At 43.9% G+C, this 25,374-nt stretch overlaps 1 protein-coding gene and 1 pseudogene across 1 annotated transcript in view; both read left to right on the top strand.

Moving 5' to 3' along the window:
- LOC140487127 (immunoglobulin superfamily member 21-like) overlaps window positions 1-25,374 on the top strand; it is a 374,679-nt gene that overhangs the window by 65,008 nt on the left and 284,297 nt on the right. The window lies entirely within an intron of this gene.
- On the top strand, window positions 22,123-22,222 carry LOC140487269 (U6 spliceosomal RNA; annotated as a pseudogene).

Here is a 25,374-nt window from a genome sequence, read left to right as displayed (position 1 = left end):
GGGGTGTGGGGTACACAGAGTGATGATGAGGGGGTGTGGGATACACAGAGTGATGGTGAGAGGGAGTGGGGTACAGAGTGACGGTGAGGGAGTGTGGGGTACAGAGTGACCGTGACAGGGTATGGAGTACAGAGTGACAGTGAATGGATGTGGGGTACAGAGTGATGGTGGGGGGGTTTGGGGTACAGAGTGACAGTGACACGGTGTGGGGTAGAGAGTGACGGTGAGGGGGTGTGGGGATACACAGAGTGACTGTGAGGGGGTGCAGAGTGACGGTGAGGGGGTGTGGGGTACACAGAGTGATGGTGAGGGGGGTGTGGTACAGAGTGATGGTTAGGGAGTGTGGGGTACAGAGTGAAAGTGAGGGGGTGTGGGGTACAGAGTGACGGTGAGGGGGTGTGGGCTACACAGAGTGACAGTGAGGGGATGTGGGGTACAGAGTGATGGTTAGGGGGTGTGGGGTAGTGAGTGACAGTGAGGGGGTGTGGGGTAAACAGAGTGACAGTGAGCTGGTGTGTATTACAGAGTGTCGGTGAGGGGGTGTGGGGTACAGCGTGACAGTGACGGGGTGTGGGGTAGAGAGTGACGGTGAGGGGCTGTGGGGTACACAGAGTGACGGTGAAGGGATGTGTGGTACAGAGTGACGGTGAAGGGATGTGTGGTACAGAGTGACGGTGAGGGGTGTAGGGTACACAAAGTGACTGTGAGGGAGTTCAGAATGACGATGAGGGAGTGTGGGGTACAGAGTGATGATGAGGGGGTGTGGGATACACAGAGTGATGATGATGAGGTACGGGGGACACAGAGTGAAGATGAGGGGGTGTGGGATACACAGAGTGATGGTGAGAGGGAGTGGGGTACAGAGTGACGGTGAGGAGGTGTGTGGTACAGAGTGATGGTGGGGGGATGTGGGGTACAGAGTGACGGTGAGGGGGTGTGTGGTACAGAGTGACAGTGACAGGGTATGGAGTACAGAGTGACAGTGAATGGATGTGGGGTACAGAGTGATGGTGGGGGGATGTGGGGTACAGAGTGACAGTGACGCGGTGTGGGGTAGAGAGTGACGGTGAGGGGGTGTGGGGATACACAGAGTGACTGTGAGGGGGTGACACAGTGATGGTGAGGGGGTGTGTGGTACAGAGTGACAGTGAGGGGGTGTGGGGTACAGAGTGACAGTGAGGGGGTGTGGGGTACAGAGTGACGGTGAGGGGGTGTGGGGTACACAGAGTGACAGTGAGGGGGTATGGGGTACAGAGTGACAGTGAGGGGGTGTGGGGTACAGAGTGACAGTGAGGGGGTGTGGGGTACAGAGTGGCGGTGAGGGGGTGTGGGGTACAGAGTGACGGTGAAGGGATGTGTGGTACAGAGTGACGGTGAGGGGTGTAGGGTACACAGAGTGACTGTGAGGGGGTACAGAGTGACGGTGAGGGAGTGTGGGGTACAGAGTGACGATGAGGGGGTGTGTGGTACAGAGTGACGGTGAGAGGGTGTTGGGTACAGAGTGACAGTGAGGGGGTGTGGGGTACAGAGTGACGGTGAGGGGGTGTGGGGTACACAGAGTGACAGTGAGGGGATGTGGGGTACAGAGTGACGGTTAGGGGGTGTGGGGTAGTGAGTGACGGTGAGGGGGTGAGTGGTACAGAGTGACAGTGAGTGGATGTGGGGTACAGAGTGACAGTGAGCTGGTGTGTATTACAGAGTGACGGTGAGGGGGTGTGGGGTACAGAGTGACAGTGACGGGGTGTGGGGTAGAGAGTGACGGTGAGGGGGTGTGGGATACACAGAGTGATGGTGAGAGGGAGTGGGGTACAGAGTGACGGTGAGGGGGTGTGGGGTACAGAGTGACAGTGACGGGGTGTGGGGTAGAGAGTGACGGTGAGGGGGTGTGGGATACACAGAGTGATGGTGAGAGGGAGTGGGGTACAGAGTGACGGTGAGGGGGTGTGGGGTACAGAGTGACAGTGACGGGGTGTGGGGTAGAGAGTGACGGTGATGGGGTGTGGGTACAGTGTGACTGTGAAGGGGTGTGGGGTAAACAGAGTGATGGTGAGGTGGTGTGTGGTACAGAGTGACAGTGAGGGGGTGTGGAGTACAGTGTGACGGTGAAGGGGTGTGGGGTACACGGAGTTACGGTGAGGGTGTGTGGGGTACAGAGTGACAGTGAGGGGGTGTGGGGTACAGTGTGAGGGTGATGGGGTGTGGGATATACGGACTAACAGTGAGGGAGTGGAGGCTACATGGAGTAACAATGAGAGTCATGGGGAGCATAATGACAGTGTATAGTAATGGAGTGAGAGGGAGGGGCACATGGAGTGACAATGTGAGAGTGAAGGTGTATCAGGTACACAGAGTGATACTGAGTGGCACGGGTTACCAGAATAAGAGTGAGGGGCCTGGGGTAACGGTGTGACAGTGAAGATGTGGGTTTAGCATTGAAAGTTGATGTGTGGTTTGGTAATTTTTGGAGCACTTCACTTCAGGCCATTCTGGAAGATTACCTCTAACTATCCAAATTCCAGCCTCACTGCAGCTGAATGGCTTTAGTTAATTGTAGTTGCTGTACAGTCACTGAGTTGAATTGTTCAGCGGAGGTCAGGGGTGAAGCTTGGTCTGTATGATTGAGCTAATCTCTAAATGTTGCACTAATGTCCATGTTCACTGCGCAAGATTTAGGAATTCACTGTGAATAATGAGAGTAGAAAGTTGCTTCTACCAGCTCCATCCAGCTTTGAAGATACTGACCAGTTCTATTCCTTTGAATGTCCCTGTCAGTGAGTTTGGTGACCAACATCTGGAGGTTAGTTTCCTGCCAGTTTGACTCAGCTGTGCCCCTGAGTCTGAAAATTCAAATCCCACTCCAGAGATGGTGGCACAGACCAAGCTTGGCATTTCAGTGTTCATTGAAGTCCCATCTGCCATCTCAGGTGGATGGAAAGGATCCGATATAAAAGTCTTGAAGAAGAGCAGAGAGGTACTGCTGGCATCCTGGCTAATATTTAGCCTTCAGGAAAGGCTATTAATGTACCACTCCGTTGATATTTCCTGTTACATTGCTGTGTGCTGTTGGCATATTGGCTGCTGTGTCTTACTCATTGCAACAAGTGACCATGTTCCAAGAAGCATTTATTCCAAAGCAGTAAAGTGCTTTGGGATATTCTGAGCTCGTGAGGAGGCAGCGATGACCTAGTGGTATTATCACTGGGCTATTAATCCAGGGAACTTAACTAACATTCTGGGGACCTAGGTTCCGATCCTGCTGTGGCAGATGGTGGAATTTGAATCCATTTCAAACCTGGAATTAATCACCTAATGATGAATCCATATCAATTGTCAGGGAAAAACCCATCTGCTTCACTAATGCCCTTTAGGAAAGAAAACTGCCATCTTTGCCTGGTCTGGTCAACGTGCGACTTCACCCTCACAGCAACATGGTTGGCGCTTAACAATTAGGGAGGGTCACCAGACCTGAAACATTAACTCTGATTTCTCTTCACAGATGCTGCCAGGCTTGCTGAGCTTTTCCGGTAACTTCAGATTCCAAAAGTGTATTTAAAGTGCAACAGGATTTTAAGTTGGCATTCTGGTTGGCTCTCCTCCCTTGAATAAGCAGAAAAACAGAACACCTCTTTACTCAATGGTCTCATAAAATTGCTTCTGGGTTTACGAACATAAGGGTTGCTTTATTTTCTGAAGGACATTGTTTTGTCAGAATGGTCACTGTGAGTCGTTCTACACGTGTAAGGCTTACTCGCTTAGTGGAGTCTCACTAAGACTCTGGGTCAGAGTGATTTGCATGCATTTGCATTCTATGACTGTATCTGGATTTTCAATTTCCTAATGACCTCCAGATCTTTTCATTTCCCCATATTATTTAATGACACACTTGTCAGATGAGAAGTTACATTTTAAAATGGCTATTTAGTTCGGTAAAAATGAATCTTCACTCATGGACCATGTTGAGATTACATTTTGTTGTAATGAACACAAACTATCTCATTAACAGATATTTGATTTTTTTTTAAATGTCCTGCTCCATTTGATTACCTCGTTTTTCTGGGCCTTCCAGCAAGCTTCCATGCAGAATCTGTTCTCTCTTACCATCTTTAATCATGTCCAGAGAGGAGAATGCAACCAGGAAAGGAAGCTGTGAACACATTGGAGGAGAAATGTTGTTCACTGTCTTGCAGCTTGTTTTCCAAGCAGAAGCAGGGGCAGAAATCCGTTTTACAGGGTGATGTGTTCCAGGCCAAAGATCCTGGAAAAGACCTAGTTTGCAAATTGGTCCCAAATGAATTACAGGCATCACAGGCAGAGGACTTAAATGAATGTTGCTCTGTTTGTACATGCAAAAGAGCATGTACTAATATTAGTCCACTAATTCTCTCAACCATGTCACCATCTCTCTTTCCATTTACCCCCACCCATCCTGACCCCATCCTCCTTCCCAGCTTGACCAGGGAGTGTTATACTGTACCTGTTCAACATCACTGTAAAGGATCAAAGCCAGTTGGGCTCCAATTGGTTGATGTGTGTGATTTTCACAGGGATAGAATGTTTTGTTTCTTGTGTTTCACTAATGCTAATGTAACACCTCCACATATTGCCCTCAAAGTACAAAAACAAAATCCAGGAGGTACGGCCACTGTCTTTCTGCCGTGATATACCGAGGGACTGTTAAGTTAGTGAACCCCTCGGAACTTCCATGAGAATATAAATCATTTCTCGTTGTATATAGTAAATGTTACACTTTGTTGCATTTGGATTCAGGCACCCAACATTTCAAATCAGCTCGAATGAGAAAGGTAATATTTTTATTGCATTTGCAATATGTCCACTGTGAACACTTTTGTAATGAACTTGTAAATAATTTAGGAACAATGTTTACAAAAAAAAACACATGCGCACACATTGCCCTCAAAGTGGCTATAGTGTGGAGGAGAAATGTCCACTTCTTTGTGGAGCGTACCTTTGCAGAGAAGATCTGACGAGAGACATTTCATGATGGGCCAAATGGCCTCTCTCTCTGCTGTTAAAAGCTTGGTGATTCTCTGTCATTGTGTATTTTGTGGAGGTTCATCCTGAGCAGCTCTGTGACTCAGGACTCTGTTCTCACGGTGGGTTCTGTCACTGGAGTGAAAAGCCCAGGCAGTGGGTGCTGACATGGCAAACCCTACCATGGACAGTTGCCTTCTTGTGCTTGGAGCTGCTGAGAGTATACAGACTGAGTATGCATGACCAGATCAAATTAGCCTCAGAAGCTAAGATAAATTGCGGAGACAGTGAGGCCATACTCTTTGGGAACTGGGCTGACCAATTCTTCATCCCTTTCACAGTCAGGTCAGACAGCCTGAACATATTGGGGATATTAGGTGGAAGTGGGCACTGCAGGCACTGGAGATTAGAGTCAAGACCAGAGTGGTGCTGGAAAAGCACAGCAGGCCGGTCAGCATCTGAGGAGCAGGAAAATCGACGTTGAAGGATTTTTGCCTGAAACGTCGATTTTCCTGCTCCTCGGACGCTGCTGTGCTGGGGGTATTGTCTGGAGCAGATGGGAGTAACTTGGGAGGAGGTGTGTCACCAAAGTGACAGAAACTGGGCTTATGGGAGCAACACCCCCTCACCATTGCAGGCAAGTGCAGTGCTCTTGGTGTGGCTCTGCCTGGTCCAGGTGGGGCCACTTCCCAGAAACTGTTGTCATAGTGATCAGGTGAGCACTGTCTCCCTTAATCTGGAGGTCAAAGACAGATAGAGTCCACAGAGTCAACATGTGCAGTGCCTTGGTTAGAGGGGGAGAAACAGATCCAATGTTACTCATGAGCTGAGAGCTCCCTCTGAGTATACCTGCAGCACGGTGTGCATAGACTCTCAGTATGCAGACCCCAAGGTAGAAACCCTTGCTTCCTGAGGTGCACCAGGAGGGTGATGGCAGGCTGAGATAATCGGGTGGATTGGCATCAGGTTGCCACCCACCCGCTGACAAGGGAACTAAGCTCTGGGCAGGAAGGGCTAAACCTCACCTTCTCAGCCAGCCAACTGTGGTCAGTTAATGACCACTTAATGCCCTCTTCATGCCATTAGGCACCATTACAATCTGTGCCCGGTTGGGAAGCAGAGGGGCAGACTTCCCGATTGGTAAAATGGAGTAGTCTGCTAACTAGGTTAGCGGGAGGAGGGTGGGTCATCTCTTTCTGCTCTGATCTGAAGTTCGTCAAGGGAATGCATGGGGCTGGAGGCTGGTTACTGGATGACATGTCTCTAACTTTGCTTCCCCATTCCAACCTCTCCCCATGACCCCCATCTCATGACTTCCACACACCTCCCCTCTCCCAGACACCACCCCAGGGAGGTCAACCTCTGATTGGCCAGACTGCTTGAAGTAATGCAGGACATGGTTCTGCCAGGAAGTGACCTGCAAAATAACCCACAGACTGACCAGCTAAAGCCCTGATAACCTTCAAATACAAATTAGGAACAGGAGTTGGTCTGCCTGCCCCTTGAACCTAGTCCATCATTTACTAGGATCATGTCTCATTTGATTGTAACCTCAAATCCAGATTTCCACCTACAATTGAAACCATACAAACAAGCAACAAGTGTAGGCCACTCATCCCTTCAAATCTGCTGCACCATTCAATACAATCATGGCTGAGCTGATCTCAACCTCAACCCGACATTCCTGCACATCCTCAATAACCTTCCACCCCTTGCTTACCAAGAATCAATCCTTCTCTAACTTAATATATTCAATGATACTGCATCTGCCGCCTTTTCAGGAAGTCAATTCCAAAGACTCTCAACCCTTAGAGAGAACAACCTTCATCTTTTCTCTGCTTTCAATGGGTGACTCCTTATTTTAAGCAGTGACCCCTCATTCTAGATTCGCCTATTAACAGAAGTATCCTCTATGCATCTAACCTATCAAGGCTCCTTAAGGTCTTATATCATGCTTTCCAGCAGATACATGCCCACCCTGCCCAAGCTTTTTCCAATATGGCAAGCCATTCAGTCCAGGTATCAGTCTGGTAAACCTCATCTGTTCTGCTTCCAATGTTTATACACTAATAAGGAGACCAAGGCTGGACACAGTATTCCAGATGTGGCCTCTGCGATGCCCTGCATAACTGAAGCATAGCTTCTATTGTCCTTGCAACAAATGATAACATTTTATTAACTTCCCTATTTACTTCTGCTGGGCTTTCCCGATTGTGGTGGTGGGGTGCAATCGACGCTGTATTGAAAATTCCAACTCAGTTGTTACGAGGTGCTGAGATTCTCCTTACCCCATGTGTTGTGAAGGATCAGTCTAGCCACGTTTACAGAGGTGTAGTTGGACCATGTCATATTACCTGTCTCATGTGAAAGTCCTTCAGACAGTAGGCAGCGAGTAAGGTCCTGTGTGACGAGGAGGTGGTGGGTCCTGCTGGATGGCTCACTGAGCAGAATGTCAGTCATTGGGCAAAATGCCTCTTTTCCCAGTCCATTTAACAAGCAAGAAATGCTGAGCCCAGCAATACCCACATCCCAAGGGCGAATTTAAAAAAAAATCACACTCCCTCCCTATTTGATTGTAGAAGAATGGGAATGAGGCATTTGTGAAATATGTTTGTTTTCATGTTCTGCAAATGGACAAAGTGGCGATGGCATGACTTAAATTAGGATGGGGGAAGATGGAAGATAGAGTTCCACGCCTGTCCTCGGAGGGCAGTGTTAAATTGGGAAAAGTGATGGTTTTTGGGCTTGGATTGTATCATCTCAATCCAGACACAGAGGCATCAGTATTGTAGTACCTCATGCTTGTTTCCTTCCAGTTCCATCCTGACAGTGTAAAAGGTAGAGACAATTGCCCTTGCAATTTTTCTCTTCCTAAGCGGAAGATATCTACTACGTAAGGCACTCTTACTAAGTTAGAAGATGTCAGCTATCATAGTCCAGTCATTCAACTGAAGCTCCCAGTCCACATCCTTCACAGCATTGAAATGTTTTTGCCATGTTTCCAATTTTTATTCACTACCCAGAATTCCAAGTTTGTGGTCAAGGGAGGTAGAGTGGAGGGGGCCTGGGGCATCACACTTCATATGAAAAAGGACCTCCTGACGTCAGCCTCATGTTCTATTACTTTGTACTATGGTTACTTGTTATGCTGTAATGATTTACCATGAGGCAGTGGAGCACATTTATTTTCTCTATCTTGTTTACTTTCGACAAGATCATAGCTATAAGTGGGTCAGACACCAAGTGAAAAACCTGCTGTGTGAACAGAAATTCACTATAGGTCCTGAATAAGTCAATCTAATTAATAATTAGTTAGTAGCGGCATCACTATATTGTTGTGAGTCTTAAGATCGATCAGTCTTGTATTTTGACATCTTGATAATGCCTCTAGTGATGTTGCCTGTATTTTGCTGGATAAGTGTACGGAATTAACTGCATGAGTCTAAGTTGCTTCTAATCCACAGCTTGCTAGTGGAGGGAGAAACCAATCAATGTGTTCAGACATTGAGCAGCATGTCTAACCTAAGGTCTTACAGTAATGGTTTCCTTTGGGACACCTTCCTTAGAAGTAGATTGAAGGGGTTTTTCCTTGTGGAACAACCTTATGCCGAGACATTACCAATTTGATAGTAAACTGAGCAACATTGATGATGCACTTTAGGTAACAAAGCCCACCCCAGTGTGATTGCTGGCAGCTCAGGGTGTGTGTGTGTAGCTTGTATATTGAGATTCCTTTTCTCTTGCCATTTTAGATTAGATTCAATACAACATGGAAACAGGCCCTTCGGCCCAACAAGTCCACACCGACCCTCTGAAAAGTAACCCACTTTTGACTAATGCACCTAACACAATGGACAATTGAGCATGGCCAGTTCACCTGGCCTGCACATGTTTGGTTTGTGGGAGGAAACTGGAGCACCCATAGGAAACCCACGCAGACACAGGGAGAACGTACAAACTCCACACAGTCGCCCAAGGCTGGAATCGAACCTGGGACCCTGGCGCTATGAGGCAGCAGTGCTAGCCACTGTGCCACCCCATTTGAATCAGTTATAATGACCAACTTTAAAAGGAAGGGGTTAGAGGGGTATGAGCCAAATGCTGGCAAATAGGACTAGATTAATTTAGGATATCTGGTCAGCATGGATGAGTTGGACCAATGGGTCTGTTTCTGTACTGTACATTTCTATGACTCCATGACCACATCAACTCTCAGGATTGTGAATTGAAGGAACAAATCTCGTCTAAACTTCCATTGAAATGTCAAGGAAATGCTGCATTGCAGAAAGTTCTACTTTAAATCAAGTTCCCCAGCTGTCTGTTCCCTGTAAGGTGAGGATAAAAGATCCTAACATTATGTTAAGAAGAAATTTTGTTTTTAATTTTATCTCAGGGTGGAGGTGTTGCTGGCTGGGCCAACATTGATTATCCATCCCTTATTGTCCTGTACGTAAGGTCTTTGTGACAATCTAGTGAGCTTTATAAACCTAGTTCCATTGACAAGGACTCTGTGGTAAGAATGATGGTAAGACTATGAGCACTCACTGAGACTTCCAGTTTCCTCACATATGCAGTTAAGTATAAATACCAGCAAAATGTTATCTTGGTTAGTCTACTGCTTTAGAAGTTGTGTTCAGCTGGTACCCTGGTAAGAGTCTCAACATTAAACTCTGAAAGGTCAGCAGTTCAGGTAATGCAGGAGGAGATGATGTATTGGCAATATCACTGGACTTATAGTTCAGAGACCAAGGTGAATTTTCTTGGAGCACAGGTTTACATCCCACCATGGCAGATGGTGCAATTTGGATTCAATAAAATCTAGAATGAAAAGCTAGTTGAATAGTGGCCATGCAATCACTGTCAACTGTCATTAAAAATTCACCTGGTTTTCCAATGTCCTTTATAGGAAGACATCTGCTGTCTTTACCTGTCCTCACCTATACATGAATCCACACCAATGACAATATGGTTGAGATTTAGCTACTCTCTGAAGTGGTCAAGCAAACCCGGCAGTTTACGAACATTATGCTGGCCTTGCCAGCAATGTCCACATACCATACGGGAATAATGAAAGCAGTGTATACTCACTCAGTTAATGTCACAGAACCAGAGAAGTGTAATGACACAGAAGGAAGCCATTTGGCCCATCTTCACTCGGAGAGTGGTGAGTCTTTGGAAGTCTCTGCCAAGTAAAGAGGGTGAGGCCAAAGCATTGAATGTTTTCAAGAAGGAGTTAGAGATAGTTCTTAGGGCTAAAGGGATCAAAGAGTGTGGGGAGAAACGTGATCAGGGGACTGAGTCAGATGATCAGCTGTGATCATATTGAATGCACAGCAGACTTGAAGAGCTAAATGGTCTAATCCTGCTGCGTTTCTATGTCTAGAAACTACAAGATTTAATATTGTTAATTCGAGATTTTAAAATACACTTTTTTTTGTTAATTTCTCTTAACATCATTTTTACCCTGTTAACAGATCCTCTATAAAGGCTGCCACATTGTTTTAACTCTTTGCATAACATATGGTGAGCAGCCATTTAGAGTTATAGAGCTGTACAGCATAGAAACAGACCCTTCAATCCAACTCGTCCCTACTGACCAGATATCTTTAATTAATTTAGTCCCATTTGCCAGCATTTGGCCAATATCCCTCTAAACCCTTTCTATTCAAATAGCCATCCAGATGCTTTTTAAATGCTGTAATTGTACCAATCTCCATCACTTCCTCTGGCATCTCGTTCCATACACACACCACCCTCTGCCCCTTAGGGCCCTTTCAAATCTTGCCCCTCTCACCTTAACCTATGTTGGCTCATTCTTTGTTTAGCACTGACTGCAAGTTAGACCATAAGACATAGGAGCAGAAATTAGGCCATTCGGCCCATCGAGTCTACTCAACCATTCAATTATGGCTGATAAATTCAGGGCTATTGTGTTTCATGCTTTATTGCTGAAAACTGTGATACCATGAAATCATGAAAAGGTAACTGCTAACATGACCCTGTTATTAGTAGAAAAAAGACTACAATGAGTATGTGAAGAGAGAGGTCGTGCTTACGACACTAATGAACATTACTTGCGAGACTAATGTGCACAGATGTAATTAAAGGAGTCTTACAGTGCATAAGAAAATGAAAAGAAAACTTTATTTAGTGATGAGGAGTAACCAGTCTCAGGGTCAACATATGAGCAAACATCCACAGCCCCCGAGACATTCTCAACCATTATCTCAATGTAGAGGTACCATAGAGTCACAGACGTACAGCACGCAAACAGACCCTTCGGTCCAACTTCACCAAACACGTAGCCTAAATCAATCTAGTCCCATTTGCCAGCATTTGACCCATATCTCTCTAAACCCTTCCCATTTATATATCCAACCAGATGCCTTTTAAATATTGGAATTGTACCAACCTCATCACTTCCTACTTGGATGCTGCCTGAACTGCTGTGCTCTTCCAGCACCACTAATCCAGAATCTGGTTTCCAGCATCTGCAGTCATTGTTTTTACCTCATCACTTCCTCTGGCAGCTCATTCCAAACAAGCATGTGAAAAAGTTGCCCTTTAGGTCCCTTTTAAATCTTGCCCCTCTCATCCTAAACCTATGCTCTCTATTTAAAGTACACTTTAGAGCAAATACAACCTTCTCTCAGCAATACCCTACCAATATCAGTTTCTGCTGTTTTAAAATTAAATGGTTAACCTTATCAAAGCAGAAGTGGAGTTCTGTTCTGAACCCAGTTCTGAAGAAGGGTCACTGGACTCAAAACATTAACTCTGCTTTCTCTCCACAGATACTGACAGACCTGCTGAATCTTTCTTTTTCAAGAGTTTCTATTTTTGTTTGTGAAAGCAGAATTGGAATTGATAGGATCACTGTCACAAAAGTCAAATTACAAAGGATGCTTATCTCAAAATGCCATTTTGATTTAAATTTGTATAATGATGATGATGATAATGATGCACCCAGTCCCCACGGTCCCTACTAGTCACGGAAAGTCGGAAGCATATTGTCTCTCTCCAAGGACACCTGGGTGCGCACATTACCACAATAGAGAGGTTGGCAGTCTGACACAAGGAACTGTATTTGTCCTATTGCCTGAGCCTCTTAATGGCCACCATGGCCATACAAATATGGAGGTCCTCTGATCTGTCTGACCATTTCCAAACTGAGTGTTCAAAGATTAGACCCAAAAGACTAGAATGTATACAAACCTTTTCAAAGTAACCCTTTAAGAAAACAAAACATCTCTTTCAATTGTTTATTAGCTTCTTGGGCAGCCACCCACTGTGTGATGGTTAGGATGTCAATGGTAACCCACTTCCCTCAGAGAAAGCAGGTTACAGATTTCAAGCCCCCACTAGAGAGATTTTAGCATTTAATCTGAGCTAACAGTGCAGTACTAAGGGAATGCTGCATCGTTGAAGGTGCTATCATTTTGATGTTGTCCGAAACCAAGGCTACATTTGCCTATTTAAATGAATGTAATAACTCCAATGACACCCAGTTGAGGGCAGGTTTCTCTGATGTTCAGTTGTGTTTTTCATGATACAAATACACAATCATTTATCCGAAATCCAAATAGCTCCGAAATCCAAAATTTTGCTCGTGAGGTTCTCTTTCCTCCATAACAAGATTGTTTGGCGTGTAAACAGTTAACTCAACTCCACACCCACTCAGATGTGACGTAGGGGTGTGGCCAGCACTAGCAGGCGTCAATTCTGTCTCAGCGCTCGTAGTAATCACAGGTGCGTCTGCTGTTGGGTAATATTTTTATTATTTCACAGTGAAACTGTCACTTATTCCGAAAAGTGCCGAATTTCGAGAACCAGCTGGCCCTGAGGGTTTCAGGTAAAGGATTGTGTACCTGTATTAATTGATTTGAGTCCTCCTGGTGTCTCAATCAACATGCTTTTTCCCAGCAATTACAAAATGGATTATCCAATCATTTAACTCATTGTTCCCAGGACTTGCTCTATTTGCTGACAGCAGCATTCAATGTTCTGTTTTCTAATGTGGGCCTAGTAACTGATTCATGCTCTGTAAGCTTGATTGGTTAAGCCTAGGTGTGGACTCAGAGCAAAATAAACAGACAGCACAGAAGCTGCGAGAAGACTGAGAAGCAAAGTTGAATGCAGACGTTATGACTGCAGGGATATTTTAATATTCTTATAAATAAATCTGTTTCACACTTAAAAACTAGTGTCAGCTTTGCATTACTCCACACTACAATCTAGTGGAGTGGAGGGCATGCCCCTCTCTGCTTCTGTGGTGCTGAGATGGAGGTGATTGAAAGCGTCAAGTTCCTAGGAACGACGATCACGAACAATCTGTCTCAATCCATCCACATTAGTGCGACAGTCAAGAAAGCACAACAATGTCTCTACTTCCTCGCGAGGCTGAGGAAATTCGGTATGTCCATAGGACTGTTACCCATTTTTCTTGCTGCACACCATAGAAAGCATCCTATCTGCATTCATCACAGTTTGGTTTGGCACCAGCTCTTCCCAAGATCACAAGAAACTACAGAGAGTTGTGAACACAGCCCAGTTCATCACGCAAACCAGCCATTGACTCCATCTATACTTCCCATTGCCTAGGGAAAGCAACCAACATAATCAAAGCCTCATCCCACCCTGGTTACACTCTCTTCCACCCCCTTCCATCCAGCAGAAGATATAAAAGTTTGAATACATGTGCCAACAGATTCAACAGCAGCTTTTTCCCCCCTGTTATCAGACTTTTGAATGGACTTCTCAAATGTTAATGTTGATCTCTCTCTCTGCACTCTCTGCAACACCACTGCGTTCTGCCCACTGTTCTGCTACCTTAATGCACTTTGTATGGTACAATCTGTCTGTATAGCACACAAAACAACATTTTTTACTGTATTTTGGTGTATGTTACAACAATAAATCAATCAATCAATCAAATACAAAAGATCTTTGAATGTCCTGAACATTTGAAGATTTTTAAACAAGTACAAATTCTTTCAGGGTATGGTTACTCAGTTAGATACACTGGCTGATGTTGGTTGAAGATTCCTTAGATTAGTGTTGGGAATGCATCTTGCAAAAAAAACATTTTAAACATGTAACACCAACACCATGAGTAGTTTAATTATTTTGGTGTTGCTGTGCGTTCATTTTTTTCCAAGTTATTTGAGTTAACCTTATGGGGCTAAGATTTAGTCATTTCTGGAAACATGTTTTAAATATCATTTTGACAGCCTCAGGGCAAAGGATAGTGAAGTGCTGGTGCTTAATGCAAATAACTATCCAAACACAACTGGTGAGCCATCAGGGATTGACCTGCGAGAGACCTTCATCTGATTATTTTGGACTTGTATTTGAAGGCCAATCCCAGAAGTAAAAGAGTAATTTTGCTTATACAAATAGTGCTGAGCTCCCACAAGCTCTATACATATGAAATGGAGCATTTGACAAATGAAAACTGGGTGGAAAATGTTGGTTCTTCAATGCTGAATTACAATTAATGTCCGTGTATCCACATGAAAGGATGGTTTGCTCTGTGCGTAGGATGGATCATTTTTGTGTGTGCAGCATTTTAGATTCTATCATTCTTTGTCTGCTTTTGGACTGAACAACACTGCTTTCTCGAGGTGCCAATCATATATTGAAACAGCTTTCTAACCATAGGCCTGAAATTTTAGTCATGGCTCACCTGCATGGTGAGAACCAGCTTTTGCTCTCCAAAAGGCTTTTCAGTACGTCCTGCCCACCGCCCCCCCCCCCCCCCCCCCCCAAAAATCCCACTGTGGTACAATGGAACAGTCTGTAGCTATTTTCCCTGGAGTCACCCAAGGTGCAATGGGGTTTGAAGGTAAAGTTAACCTTTAGTGCAACTCAGACCTTACATCAAAAGACCTCAAAGCATTCCCCACCATCTCTCAGCAGTGGCTCAGTGCACGGCCCTAGTCTGTGAGTCAAATATGATGTGGAGATGCTGGTGTTGGACTGGGGTGGACAAAGTCAGAAATCACACAACACCAGGTTGTAGTTCAACAGTTTTATTTGAAATCTCAAGCTTTTGGAGTGTAGCCCCTTCACCTGACTAAGGAGTGGTGCTCCAAAAGCTTGTGATTACGAATAAACCTGTTGGACTACAACTTGGTGTCATGTGATTTCTGATTTTGAGAGTCCAAATAGATAGTAGATAGAGATAAGCTTTTTCCCAGGGTGACGGATTCAATGTAACAAGAGAGAGTTGAAAAGTTTAAGGGGGATATACGCGGCAAGTACTTTACACAGAGGGTGTTGGTGCCTGGAACGCATTGCAGGCAGAGGTAGTAGAGGCAAGCACGGTAGATTCATTTAAGATGCGTCTGGACAGATGCACTGCAGGTGGGAAGCAGCGGGATACAGATGCTTAGGAATTGGGCGATCGGTTTAGACAGTGGATTTGGATCGGCTCAGGCTTAGAGGGCTGAAGGGCCTGTTCCTGGGTGATAAATTTTCTTTTTTCTTTATTCTTTGTAAATCGTCATTGGTTCTGAAATAACTGTCCAGAGGCCGGTATTCCATCACCTAATCACCCTTTATTTATATGTGCACAGTACATTGGCTGTGACCAGCCAGTCCCTAGACTGAGGAGACCTTCTGAATCTTCTGGTTATTTTTTTCTCTCATCACCCAATAAAAAGATGCCATGGTGTCACGGTGCTAAACCTTTATTCTTTCAGTGGCTAATGAAACAAAGCCTGAGAAGGGACGCAAAGTGTGGTGCTGTAAAAGCACAGCTAGTCAGGCAGCGTCTGATGAGCTTACAGTGACAAGGGAAGGTGCCGGAAGTGGAGGGTGGGTTGGTGGGGACTGTGGACCTAAGAAGGGAGTCACAGAGGGAATGGTCTCTGCGGAACTCAGAGAGGGTCGGGGAGTGAAATATATCCCTGGTGGCGGGGTCTGTTTGTAGGTGGCGGAAATGACAGAGGATGATGCATTGTATCTGGCCCGCACGAGCCTACCTTCCACTCCCCGAACCTTCCCCTACTACCGCAAGATTTGCAACTCCCTTGTTAGGTCGATGGCCCATCACCAACCCAGTCTCCACTCCCAGAACCTTCCCCTGCTGCTGCAAGAAGTGCCCTTCAATGTCAACCTGTAAGCATGTGTTCCATTTATACTGGTTTTTAAAGGGAGTTTGCTTATTGGGGCTGTTATATATATTCGGAGCAGCATAATTAAGTCTAGTTGGATAGGCAGAGTTCTGCAGGGGTTCTCTATTCTGTTCTTTGTGTTTCACTGTTTAATTTTGTGAATAAATCTTTGTCTGTTTTAAAATCTAGTAGTCAACCGAGCTAACTTAATTTTCACTGTACACTTACCGAAACAAATTGCAAAGTTATGGTATGAGCTGCCTGCTTAAGAATGTTTTGAATGGTCTGACTTAGTCCATAACAGATTGGGGGGCTGTTTGTGGGATTTTGAGCAGCGAGTGGTAGGTGCTAGTGTTTTTATTTCCGGTATTGGTTTGGTTGGGGAGACAAAGCTTGAGTTAAGAATGGCTGTTGTAGTCACCAAACGTTTTCTGGTTGTGAATAAGACCAAGTTACAAGAATTAGCAGAGAAGCTGGAATTGGAACTGCCTGCTTCTGTCAGGAAAGGAGAGATAATTACAGCAGTAGCTCAGCATTTAAATTTGCCCGGAGAAACCATCAGAATCTATAGAGATGGCAAGAATTCAATTGCAAATGAAGCAGCTTGAGTTAGAGGCGAGAGATAAGGAAAGGGCAGCAGAAATGAAACAGTGAGTTATGATTAAAAGCAGAAGAGAGGGAAAAAGAGAGAGCAGAGAAAGAAAAAGAGTGTTTGAACTTCAAAAACTGACACTTTAAAAGGAAAGTCAGCTTAAAAGGCTGGAGATAAAGGCTGAGAGTAGGCTTAGTGAGGAAGAGAGTGGGGATGAGCAAGCCCATGGTAGTCAGAAGCCTAGTGAGAAACTGTTGAAGTATGTTCAACCATTGCCTAAATTTGATGAGAAGAATGTGGAAGCCCTTTTCATCTCGTGTGAAAATGTGGCTAAACAAATGCAGTGGCCACTGGCAATGTGGGTTCTGTTGATCCAAACGAAACTTGTAGGAAGGGCTAGTGGGGTATTCTCATCACTATCCAAGGAGGTATCTGGGGAGTATGAGGTGGTGAATAAAAGCCATTTTAAGTGCATATGAGCTTGTACCAGAAACCTATAGACAACATTCCAGGAATCTAAGGAGGGACCCTGGTCAAACCTTTATTGAGTTTGTAATGATCAAACAGAATAATTTTGATAGATGGATAAGAGCTTTACAAATTGAGCAAACCTATGATGCCCTTAGAGAGGTAATTATTTTAGAAGAATTCCAAAATTCACTGCCTGAAGTAGCACGAACTCATGTGAAAGAGCAGAGAGTTAAAACAGCAAGGCTAGCAGCTGAAGGGGCTGATGATTATGAGCTGGTCCATAAAACATGGATTGGCTTCCAGAATCAATTTCAGTGCCTGAGGGATTGAAATTGGGGGAAAGATAAATCGTCACGTGGAAAGGGTTAGGTAGATCTCAGTGAAGATCATAAGGAGACACGGGGAACTGAAGAAATTGAGAATCTTTATTGACGAATTTTTCCAGATTGTGTGATCACAAGATCACAGAGGCACAAGCTGAAGCAGGAGAGATCAAAAGGTACAGATAAGGAAGCTGACATACTGTTACCCGAAACTTCCTTCAATCAGTTAAGTTGAACAGAGAAGGAACAAATGTTAAACATGCACATATTTTTAGCTCTGCTAAGCTGATTGAATTACAGCAAAAAGTTGAGGAGTTAAAACAGTTATATCAAAAGGCATATACAGAGAAAGAAAGTTAATGCATTCCTGTATGTTATTACTTAACGAATGGTGTCTTAATGAGGAAATGGAGACTATTGCACATTCAAGCAGATGAGAAATGGGCAGAGATTCATCAGATTGTTTTGCTAGTAGGGTATAGAAAGGAGGTGCTGCAAGTGGCACATGAGCTAACACTTGGAGGTCATTTAGGGGTGAGGAAAACATAGGCTAAAATACAAAGACATTTTTATTGGCTTGGACTACACAAAAATGCAGTTGAATTTTGCCAGACATGTCAAAAGTGTCAGCTAATTTGAAAACCACAGGCAGTAATAAAACCTGCATCTTGAATACCTATTCCAGCATTTGAGGAATCTTTCACAAGAGTCTTGATCGATTGCGTAGGTCCCCTACCTCAAACAAAAAGTGGGAATAAGAATTTATTAACAATAATGGATGTGTCAACTAGTGTCCAGAGGCAATTCCATTACACAACATCACAGCTAAAAGAGTTGTAGAAGAATTACTTAAAAGCTTTTACTAGATACAGTCAGATCAAGTTTCAAACTTCACATCCAAACTATTCATGGAGGTTATGGAAACTTGGGAATAAAGCAATTCAAATCTACTATGTACCATCGGAATCGCAGGGAGCGCTAGAGAGATGGCATCACACACTGAAGACCATGTTGAGAGATTATGGTCAGGATTATCCAGATGATTGGGATAAGGGAGTTCCGTTTGTACTTTTTGCGATCAGAGATGCACCAAATGAATTGACCAAATTCAGTCCATTTGAATTAATTTTTGGGCATGAACTAAGAAGACCGTTAAAATTGATTGAGGAGAAATTAATAAATTCAGAGACTTATTTGGACTATGTGTCAAATTTTAGAGAATGATTAAATAGAGCTGGAGAGTTGGCTAGACAGCATTTAAAAGTATCACAGCATACAATGAAGCAAGAAGCGGATAAGAAATCACAAATTCGCAATTCTGCAATTGGGGATAAGGTATTGGTGTTACTTCCAGTGACAGGTGAACCTTTAAAAGCCAGATTTAGTGGACCTTACCAAATTGAGAAGAAATTGAGTAAGGTGAACTACTTGATAAGGATTCCAGACAGGAAGATATGTCACAGAGTGTGTCATGTGAATATACTCAAAAGGTATTTTGATAGCGAAGGAAAGTAAGAGGACAAGGTGTTAATGATTACAGCACAGAAGGAAGAACCAAGTTTAGAGGATTCTGAATTGGATATTCCTCAACTCAAATTGGACAATGAGGAAGTTATCGAAAATTGGGACACATTATTGAGTTACCTTCCCAAAGAAAATCAAAATGACCTGAAAGAGTTATTACTATCACGTGGAGAGAAATGTAGAAATAAACTGGGAAGTACTAACCTAATTGTGCATGATGTAGAGATGGGAGATGTTGTTCCAATTAAGCAACATCCTTATAGGCATAACCCTCTAACATTGGCACAGGTTCAGAAGGAAATAGAGCACATGCTCCAAGATGGCATAATTAAAGTGAGTTACAATGACTGGAGCTCACCCATAGTCATGGTGCCAAAGCCAGATGGTACCCAATGGTTATGTGTGGACTACTGCAAAGTCAACGCTATTACAAAGACTGATGCATATGCAATTCCATGGGTGGAGGACTGTGTCAAGTGGGACAAGTAACTTATATTTCTAAGTTAGACTTACTCAGAGGCTACTAGCAAGTACCTCTGTCAGAGAGAGCAAAGGCAATTTTGTCTTTTGTAACACAAATGGGCTATGTCAGTTCAAAGTCATGCCATTTGATACGAAAAACGCTCCAGCCACATTTCAGAGACTGACTAATAAGATCATTGCTGGATTACCCAACTGTGTGGTGTATTTTGGTGACCTGGTGATTTTTAGTCACGTGAATGCCGATGCGCTATCGTGACTTGAATGAGATATAGAGGTGTTCAGTGGTGGGTGTACCGCAGCCTGAATTTGCATGTGGTTGTCATAGAGTCATAGAGAGGTACAGCATGGAAACAGACCCTTCGGTCCAACCCATCCATGCTGACCAGATATCCCAACCCAATCTAGTCCCACCTGCCAGCACCCGGCCCATATCCCTCCAAACCCTTCCTATTCATATACCCATCCAAATGCCTCTTAAATGTTGCAATTGTACCAGCCTCCACCACATTCTCAGGCAGCTCATTCCATACACGTACCACCCTCTGCATGAAAAAGTTGCTCCTTAGGTCTCTTTTATATCTTTCCCATCTCACTCTAAACCTATGCCCTCTAGTTCTGGACTCCCTGACCCCAGGGAAAATACTTTGCCTATTTATCCTATCCATGCCCCTCATCATTTTGTAAACCTCTATAAGGTCACCCCCTCAGCCTCCGACGCTCGAGGGAAAACAGCCCCAGCCTGTTCAACATCTCCCTGTAGCTCAGATCCTCCAACCCTGGCAACATCCTTGTAAATCTTTTCTGGACCCTTTCAAGTTTCACAACATCTTTCCGATAGGAAGGAGACCAGAATTGCACGCAATATTCCAACAGTGGCATAACCAACGTCCTGTACAGCAGCAACATGACCTCCCAACCCCTGTACTCAATACTCTGACCAATAAAGGAAAGCATACCAAATGCCTTCTTCACTATCCTATTTACCTGCAACTCCACATTCAAGGAGCTATGAACCTGCACTCCAAGGTCTCTTTGTTCAGCAACACTCCCTAGGACCTTACCATTAAGTGTATAAGTCCTGTTAAGATTTGCTTTTCCAAAATGCAGTACCTCGCATTTATCTGAATTAAACTCCATCTGCCACTTCTCAGCCCATTGGCCCATCTGGTCCAAATCCTGTTGTAATCTGAGGTAACGCTCTTCGCTGTCTAGGACACCTCCAATTTTGGTGTCATCTGCAAACTTGCATGTTGCGAGCATAAGAGGTAGAGTTAGATTAGATTAGTTATAGTGTGGAAACAGGCCCTTCGGCCCAACAAGCCCTCACTGATCTGCCGAAGTGCAACACACCCAGATCCCTTCTCGTATATTTACCCCTACGCCCAACACTCTGGGAAATTTAGCTTGGCCAATTCACCTAACCTGCACATTTTTGGACTGTGGGAGGAAACCGGAGCACCCAGAGGAAACCCACGCAGACACAGGGGGAATGTGCAAACTCCACACAGTCAGTCACATGAGGCGGGAATTGAACTCGGGTCTCTGGCACTGTGAGGCAGCAGTGCTAACCACTGTGCTACCGTGCCGCCCCCAGAGCCCATGTCTGCTTCAGAAGGCTCTGTTAGAATAATCTCTTTTTTCTAGTATTGAGCTGCCAGTGCTGTTGTGGCCAGACTGAAAACTAGCATTGATATAAAACTCTAATTATAGGTCTCTGAAGTATCTCAAAACACCTCACATTTGTTGAGAGATCGTGAGCTGCAATGATTATCAAGAGGATAAATTCAGCAGCCTTTACTGCATAATATGATCGGATAAGCAGCCATCAGATAAATTATGGGTTAAGACTTTTTTTTTGGGATTTTGATTGAAAAGGGAACATTAAAGAATAATAGGATAAATCTTTTGCAAATGGCACTATGCATAGTGTTCAATTGTTCAGTGCTTGACTATGTAAGCTTGCTAACTGATCTATACTTAGTGAGATTTGAGAAGATTGACTTGGATCCTGTTTATCGCCCACTGACTAAAAGAACAGGAAATGACATCACCATAGGAAATGAGGTCACCACAGGAAATGACATTACCAACCATAGGAAACTCAAACATATAAATAGAATGTGGGCTACACTACCTGTGCTTCATTCGGAGGCTGACTGAAGATGTTACCTTGGCTGGTGACGAAATGTCTGAAAATGAACCTTCCAGCTCAGCGAGCAAGCCTTATATCCATGATCTATACTTATTGTGGCAGATTGGTTAAGTCTGGGTGTTAAATCAGAGCTGAAGTGAACAGCGAAATCACTAGATGCTGAGCTGGAACACAGACAGTTTGTGATCACAAAGATATGTTCGAGCCCTGTAAATAAACCTATTGCCCACCTAGAAATCCATGTTATTACTGCATTGTTCTGAGTGAAATCAAATACAAACCCCATGCAACAAACTGATGAATACTCAATACCACAGTGTCTTCTTGATTTCCACTGGCCTAAAAGACTGTGGATCAGATGAAATGCCAGGTTTGTAGAGCAGTGGATGTTGACAGTTTTAAACTCAGTAAAACACCACTTTGCAATTGGAGAGATCAACACAATGTTGAGTCAAAATAGATTCTGAAATAATCAAACACAGCACATACACTAAAATTGGAACAACACAGAGAAGATTTGCACGACCCTTGTGCAAGGCTGACCTGCAAATTCGTGGAGCCTTCTTCTGGCGCTGTCCCTTCCCCTGGTCTGGGAGGCTTGGCTTCAAGTCCCACCTGCTCCAGAGGTGTGTGTAATAACAGCCTGAACAGGTTAGTTAGAAAAATAGGTTCAATAAAGACAACTTGTTCGTGCTTTTAACACAAAGTGTGGAAATAATTGATAAATAATTAAACTGGAAAGGATAAAACCCTTCATCTGGACAGATCACATACATATTATGATCATTCTAAGAATATAGCAGAAGCATTGTTACATACATATCAATTTTGATTGGAAAGTGGTAGTGCTAAAGGACTAGAAGACAGCTAATATTATTCCTCCTTTTAAACAGGATAATTAAAGATGCCGGGAACTATAAATCCGATGTTATATGGAATTCTGGATATCAAACACTGCTGGCTTGTGGTTAGGGTAGTTCACTGTCCCTAAACCCCCTTTCTAGTTTTCTCAATAAACCTGTCAAAATGACACATCTCTGAGGGAGGTGGGAGTTGAACTCAAACCATCTGACCCTGAAGTAGGGACATTATTACTGTTCCAGAAGAGCCTAAATGCTCCTTTCTAGATATTCTTTAGTCCTGGGAGCAGACAGGTGTTTCTGCAGGAAAGATGTGACACCAGGACGGTGTGTTGCCTCCCTGATTCCAGGGTCAAGAATGTCACTGAAGAGCTGCAGGGCATCCTGAAATGGGGAGGGTGATGAGTTAGAGGTCACGGTACATGTTGGTTCCAATGGTGTGGGCAAAGTGAGGAATGAGGACTTGCATCAAGAATTCAGGGAGCTAGGCAGTAGCTTAAAATGCAGGACCTCAATGATCATAATCTCTAGATTAAATCCAATGCCACATGCTGGTGAGTTTAGAAGTAGGAAAATGGGACAGGTGAATGCGTGGCTCAAGGGTTGGTGCAAGAGGGATGACGTTAGATTCCTGGATCACAAGGCAGTTTTTGTCAAAGGTGGGACATGTACAAATAGGACAGTGTACACTTGAACCACATTGGGAACAGCATCCTTATAGGAAGACTTGCTACTGCTGTTGGGTTGAGTTTAAACTAGTCTGGCAGGGGGAAGGGACACAGAATATCAAAGAAATAAAAACACATCATACAAAGGAAGCAAGTCACAGTGTGTTCAACTATGTTGAATGTCAAGAGAGTGAGGCAAAGCTGGATGGTCTTTATTTTAATGCTCAGAGTATAACAATTAAGACTGATGAGATAATGGCATGGATTGACATTTGGAAGTATAATATTGTTTCCATCACAGAAATATGGTTGAGGAAAGGGCTGTATATTCTGGAGTATAGGATCATTAGACGAGACAGAGGAGGGTATAAAAGGGTGGTGGTGTAGTATTAATTAAAGAGTTAATTATTGCAATAAGGACAGAGGATATCTTGGAAGGGTCTTCAAATGAGGCATTGTGGATAGAACTTAGGAATGTTAAGGAGGGAGTTCACTGTGAGTTTATTGCAGGTTGCCAAAGAGTCACCGGGTAACAGAGGAGCAAATATGCAGACAGTTCACAAGAGGTGTGTAATAATCAGGTAATTGTATTAGGAGATTTCAACTTTCCCAACAAAAATTGGGATAATCACAGTACTGAGGGTTTAGAGGGGGATTCTTGAAATGTATAGAAGGAGAGATTTTTGTATCAATACGTAGAAGGCCCAACAAGGGACGGTGCTGTGCGAGAGTTGGTTCTCAGGAAAGAAGTGTTTGATGTGGGGAACATTTAAGCAATAGCAACCACAACACAGTACAGTTCAAATTGGACAAAGAAGTAGATGGTCTTCAAAATACAGTTTTTGGACTGGGGGAAGCAGAATTTATTAAAATCAAGCAGTATCTGGCTGCAGTAGACTGAGAGCAGCTCCTTGGGGGTGAGTCTACAGCAGAGCAAAGGGTGGGGGGGTATCATTCAAAAAGGAGCTGGGGAGAGGTACAGATCCAACATGAACCTTTTAGTGGGAAATGTCAGAGCAATAAGTTCAGAGAACCCTGGATGTCTGAGGCAATTCAGGACTGGATAAAGGAGCATGGCTTTTGGAAAGTCCAAAGTAAGCAATTCAGCTGCAGCCCTAGAGGAATATAGCAGAAGGGAAGTTAAGTGATTAGAAGAGCAAAAAAAAAGAGGCATGAGAAAGGACTTGCAGACTGGATTAGGGAGAATCCTAAGATATTTTTTAAATGCATTAAAGGGAAGAGGTTAACCAGGGAAAGAATAGGGCCCATTAGAGACCAAAGGGGCAACTTGTGTGTGAATCCACAGGATATTGGAAGGATGTGGAATGAATGTTTCTCTTTGACTTTCACTCTAGAAAAGGAGAACGTAAGTGCGGAATTCAGGAAAAGGGACTGTGAGGAACTTGCACAGTTTGACATGGGAAATAGAGAGGTATAGGAGGCTCTGTTAGCCATAAAAACAGACAAATCCCTTGGCCTGGATGTATTGCATTCCAGACTATGGTGGGAGGGGAGGCAGAAAATTGCAGGGGTACTCTGACACACATTTTTAATTTCACTCTAGCCACAGAGGACATGCCAGAGGTCTGGAGGGCAGCTAATGTGGTTCCCCTTTTTAAGAAGGGTGGTAAAGATGAAGCAGGAAATTGGAGACCAGTGGCTCTCTTGTCAGTGGTAGGGAAATTATGGGAGAAAATTCTGAAGGAGCAAATTAATACCCATTTAGAAAGACATGTGTTAATGAGGATTAGTCTGCTTGACTTTATCAGAGGCAGGTCATGTCTAACAAATTTGTTAGATTTTTTGAAAACGTGTGGATGAGGGGAGTTTATATAATTTAAATGGATTTTAACAAAGCTTTTGACAAGGTGCCACATGGGAGGCTGATTGAGAAGGTTAAAGCACACGGAATTGAAGGAAACTTGGCGAGAGGAATCAGAAATTGCTTAAGAAGAAGACTCAAAGGATAGTGGTAGGAGGTTGTTCAAGTAACTGGAAGCCAGTGTCCAGCAGTGTTCCAAAAGGATAAGTACTAGGATCCATATTGTTTGTTATATACAGAAATGTTATAAATGAAAATGTTGGGGGGAATGTTAAGCAAATTTGTAGCTGACACAAAGATTAGTAAATAGCAAAGGAGATGGCTGTAGGTTACAGGAAGATATAGATGGGTTGGTAAGGTGGGCAGACCA

This window comes from Chiloscyllium punctatum, chromosome 16 (assembly GCF_047496795.1).
Source record: "Chiloscyllium punctatum isolate Juve2018m chromosome 16, sChiPun1.3, whole genome shotgun sequence".
Lineage (NCBI taxonomy): Eukaryota > Metazoa > Chordata > Chondrichthyes > Orectolobiformes > Hemiscylliidae > Chiloscyllium > Chiloscyllium punctatum.
Note: the sequence above shows the minus strand (reverse complement) of the source record. Positions and strands in the feature narration are given on the sequence as shown.